General features: G+C 38.4%; 1 non-coding gene across 1 annotated transcript; it reads right to left on the reverse strand.

Moving 5' to 3' along the window:
* Positions 1-1,576: 1,576 nt before the first annotated feature.
* On the reverse strand, positions 1,577-1,683 carry LOC133793157 (small nucleolar RNA R71). The gene has a single exon (XR_009874615.1). It is a non-coding gene; the product is annotated as a small nucleolar RNA R71 (small nucleolar RNA).
* Between the last annotated feature and the right edge of the window lie 3,994 nt (positions 1,684-5,677).

Raw genomic sequence — 5,677 nt, forward strand, 5'->3', positions numbered from 1 at the left:
GTAATTTGACTTTTAAAAGATTTTCCTTCTGTAATTTCAACTTTAGAAGAAATATGGGAGACTATAGATGATGATGATGATTTACCAGTAGCCCTAAGATATTATTCTCTCATTCTTAAGTTCACCTCTAAGTTGGAGTTTCAATTCACTAATGAGCAAAAACATAGAATCTTTTTGAATCTACCATCGGTATTTTGTCGCTCTAAGATATATATTATGATATGTTTTTAAAATTAGAAGTTCGTATAATTTAATTAAGAACATATTTTACGGTAAACTTTATTATATTTATTTTCCAACTATAATTAATGGTGTAGAATGAATCAATTTTATTAATATATATGTTTGCATGAATGAAACTTGTGCCTTCCTTGTTTTCTTTTTAATTCTAATTCTTTAATTTTGTTTATTTAGTGTTTAAATATTATTCTTTTTTTACATTATTTCTAAGTTTCTTATTTCTAACTTACTAATCTTTCTTTTTACTGGTATTTTACCTCTTTGTGGATACGACGTAGCCTGATTGCCACTGCGACCACTTAGGAGTTTATTGGGCGATATCAATTTTTGGCGCCGTTGCCGGGGAGGTAATTTTACAATTAAAGGTTTGCATAGTGAATTATTTTTTTATTGAATTTTTTTAAAGTTCTCTTTTAATTTTTTTCTCACTAATTTTTATTTATTTTTGTTATTACTTTATTTATTTATTTTCTCTTACTATTAGGTTTAGAATTTTATTTTCTAGATTTAGGTTTTCTTTTTTAAAAAAAGCATTAAACTTTGAATCATAAAATTTTGAAAATCAAAGTATTGAGAACATTTGTGTAATTTTGGAAATCAGTAAAAACCAAACTTTTTCTGTCTTCGAAAAATTGGTTCTTAAATAAGGCCTGTGTTAGCGTTACCCTCCAACCTTTTCTAAGAACCTCGGGGAGTTCTAGAAAGATCTTGGGCCTAAAGTGGTACCTTGGCAGCCTTCCCAATTGGTCTGAGAACATTTTTGGTGTATACTTATTACACTATTACACACTTGCACTTATAATACTTACAAAAAAAAATTATACCACGAAATAGAGATGCACTAGGGAGATTTGTGAGACAACAAGTAGAAAATTTAGAGAACTCTCCTAACTCGTTGTCTTCTTCCATTTGTCCACATTCACCCAATTCACCGAGACTTCCTAAACCACCCACGATGGATCATCAAGATGAAGTCCAACCATGAACGCTACATGATTTTCTAAATCTTACGCGTACAGCCACACCTTCATGCATAATGTATCCCAACAATATGCCAAATTTTGATTTCAAACCTGGCATGATTAACCTTTTACCAACCTTCCATGGGTTGGAAAACGAGAGTCTGTACATGCATATACGGGAATTCGAAGAGATGGTGGCTACATTCAACTTCCGAGCTGATGTCACCAACATTGTGAGATTGAAGTTCTTTCCTTTCTCTCTCAAAGACAAAGAAAAAAGTTGGTTGTATTCCTTAAGGCCTAGATCTATCGGAACATGGGACAAAATGACAAAAGCATTCTTCGCCAAATACTTTCCACCCCATAAGACTAGCAGCCTTAAGAGGCAAATCTATACCTTCATCCAGAAAGACCATGAAACTTTCCATTAGGTCTAAGAGAGGTTTAGAGATTTGATAAATCAATGCCCACATCATGGATACGAAAGCTGGCATCTGGTCAGCTATTTCTATGGCGGTCTCACAACCGGACAAAGAAAATTCTTACAAATGATGTGCAATGGTGAATTCCTCCAAAAAGATACCGATGAAGCTTTCGAGTACCTCAAAGATCTCACTGAAAAGTCCTACACATGGAATGGACCGAGTCCTATGGACAAGCCACGATCAACTGGAATCTACCAATTGAGGGAAGATGACAATGTCAAAAGCCAAATTGATTCATTGAGAAAACAATTCGAGGCTTTCCAAACTCAAGATGGTAGAGGAATCCACATGGACACAAAAGTAGAGACACGAGATCCATGCTTCATCTGTGGAGGGACGGAACATCAACTGCAAGAGTGCCCTTCTCTTGTTGAGTTAAGAGGAGTAAATGAGGAAAAATGCAATGCTTTAGGGGATTACAAGAAGCCTTATAACCCTTTGTCAAACACTTACAATCCTAGTTGGTGCAACCATCCAAATTTCAGCTAGAAGGATTCAAACCAAGCATCTGGGAGCCAGTGGAGGCTTGAGCAGCAACAACTGCCAAAAGCGTACATTGCTCCTCAAAATAACATGCAGTCAAGTAATTCTCTTGAGAATACCTTGCAAATGCGCAAACACAAATAGCCTCAACTCAAGAGCTCAAATCTAGTCTCACACAAATAGTGGAGGAAATGAAAGACATAAAAAGAAAAATGACAAAGTTAAACACTACTTTGGAAATTCAAGAGCATGGTAGACTTCCCGCTCAACCTGTAATCCATCAAAAAGGGCAACACATGGCTCAAACCTCCTCTATAGATACAAATCTCAGAGAGGTTAATGCCGTCACTACTCGAAGTGGTCAGAGTACGGTTTCACCATTAACTAAGACAACGAGTACGTCAATGCCCGCTCCAGATGATGATGTGCCAATAAACATTCCAGTAAAGGCGCCCTTTCCTCAAGCTTTGAAAACCATTGGAAAGGTACTAGAAAATCATGGTGAAATCCTAGACCTTTTAACACAAGTGAAGATCAACTTGCCATTGTTGCATGTGATCAAACAAGTGCCGACTTATGCCAAGGTTATCAAGGATTTGTGCACTATTTAAAGAAAGCAACATGTGAAGAAAATTGCATTCTTGGTAGAACAAGCTAGCGCGATAATTGACTGCAAGACATCACCTTAGTACAAAGATCTTGGTTGTCCCACCATCTCATGTCCAATTGGGGAATAGGAATTTGGTATAGCCCTTCTAGACTTAGGAGCAAGTGTAAATCTGTAATGTCCTGGATAACCAAGACCGTCACAATGTGTGTTCAAAATAGTGCCATACTTGCTAATCAAATTGTTTGAACATAAATATAAGTTTCCTAAAGTTAACTAACATGTTAGGGTTAAAAGATTTTGATCATAAATGATTAATTTTCATTAAAACACATGTTTGATACATGGGATCCCAAAAACAAGGTTTACATGACAAGTACAACTCTCAAACATTGATACAACAAAAGCCAATCTAACGGCAAAGTATAATTTAGAGCTCTAATGCTTGTTAATTCCCTAGGCCATGGCGGTCGAGCAGCTGACGATGTACACTTCGCCCCTAGAGCTCGCCAACTCATGGTTTTTACAACTTCCCTTTGCCTTTACTTGCACCACGTAGCACCTGTGAGCCAAGGCCCAACAAGAAACCCATAAACAACAAGCACATATAGCAACACAAGCATATAATCAATTTCAATCCATTCTCTTCAACTAATCAGCAGAATACAGATATAAATCTCGACAATGATAAACATATACTTTCAACATATATTTCGATCAGTAATACAAGAAATTAGGTACCAGCGCCCTTAGGCCAAGCCCTCTGGTTATTTAGCTGATCCCGTCTCACTTACGCCGAGCTGCGTTTAGTACGCTTATCATCAGCCCCGACACCCTTAGGCTGTACTTTTATATTACATAAAACAACCATACAATTACACAATATACATGTTCATTTATAGGGAACCTTAGTCCCAAACACAACCACATGGGTGCAGTTTTCTTACCTCAAGTCCCGAGCAATGCATAAAGAACGGTTCCGAGCACAATCCTCAATCCTGAGTCTTAATGATAATCCTAGTCACAAGCAATGATGGATAATTTATCAAATTCTAATCCAATTAAATGTTTTAGAAACCAATACTAGCCTTCGGGACCTCAAATTCTACTAAACTGGGTAGTAGAATTCATCACGAGTGCTGGAGGACACGGGCTGCGACTTGCACACCCTTGGGTCGTGGCGTGCTTGGGAAAATTAGAGGCATCCCAGCCTCTTTGAGCATGCAGGCCCGGCGCCTAAAGAATAGGGCTGCGACCCGAGCCCCCAAACCCAGAAAATCCACCTCTTTCCAACATTTGTCCTCAAGCCTAAACCTCAAAATTCAACCCCAGTAACTAGCCAAACTCAGATTTAAGTCCAGAATTCTTAACCTTATAGCCTAAACATCATATCTAGCCTATAAGCAATTCCTTACTCTCCTCAAACATCTACTTTCAGCCTTGGATCCCATTTTCATGCAAGCTCTAAGTTCTCACTATAACATAACAGAATTCAATAATTACAACTTGAAACCTTACCTCAGCTTGCAGCTTGAATCCCCAAGCTATACTCTGTCTATTTCTAGCCTCAGTTTCCCAGATTTCCCAGCTCAAACTCAGCTCAATTTCCTGGCTTTTTCTCCTTTAAGCTTCTAAGTTCCCCTTAGTTCTAGAGAGAGGAAGAGAAACTGTGTATATGAGAGAGTGAAAGAGATTGAGTGTATTCCTACTTACTCTGGTAGTTTCCTAAAACTTCACCTGATCATAGACCTTAGCCAAAAAGACTAAAATACCCCTCATGACAACTCAACCCTCTAATTAACCCTAGTAGTAAAATGGTCATTTCCAGATTCCCGACATTTCCTCGAGTATTCCTACCATTTGCCAATTAATCTCATCATGCCCAACTAATTACCAAATACTTTCTCATTACTCAATAAACCCCAAAATATCCTCCAAGTTCCCAAAATACCCCTATGCTCACCCCGAGCTGGGTATTAAACCCTATTGTGACTATTTCGCTAGTCCTCTCACTAGGATCGCCTCGAGCCGTGTACTGCAAATATATCCACAAAATAATGTGGTCTGTACCATTAACAAACATAATCCCATTTATGCCCTTAACAGGCCAAAATTACAGATATGCCCTTATAAACAATAAAGGGCCCACATTTATATCTAATAATCATAAACATGCATATAATATATTCACATCATCATATATATCATGCATGCCACATATTCACGCATTTAAATCACGTAATCACACACATATCCAATTGTGCATTCCCGGCACGCTAATCAAGGCACTAAACCCTGTTAGCAATTTTGGATCGTTATAAAATCTCATGCCATATTCAATATACTTGCACTTAGGTCTAGAAGAACTCAAGCCCACATCTGTGGTGCTACCACTACAAAAAATTTGATATACAATGACTCCCTACAATGTCTTACACCAATGGTGTAAGACATTAAAACTTATCAGGGGTTTTAAATGTCTAATGGTGTAAGACATTGAAAGTTTATATTAATGGCTACAATTGGAAGACATTAAAAATGGTGGAAGATGTTGGAAATAGGCTGGGGAAGTGTTCATGGGTACATCCAACGTCTCCCGTTGGGAGACGTGGGACACGTGGCACGTCTCCCAGTGGGAGACGTTGGATGTACAGGGGAGTACATCCAACGTCTCCCACTGGGAGACGTGGGACACGTGGCACGTCTCCCAATGGGAGACGTTGGATGTACTCCCCTGTACATCCAACGTCTCCCACTAAGAGACGTTGGATGTCTCCACTTATAAAACACCACATATCAGCCTTCTTCCTCATACAACCCGAGAGCAAACCAGAGAGGAGAGAAACCGAATTGGGCGAATTGGGGCTGCGTTTTTAGGGTTCTAAGGTAAGTTTTTTTTT

Source organism: Humulus lupulus, chromosome 7, assembly GCF_963169125.1.
Source record: "Humulus lupulus chromosome 7, drHumLupu1.1, whole genome shotgun sequence".
NCBI lineage: Eukaryota > Viridiplantae > Streptophyta > Magnoliopsida > Rosales > Cannabaceae > Humulus > Humulus lupulus.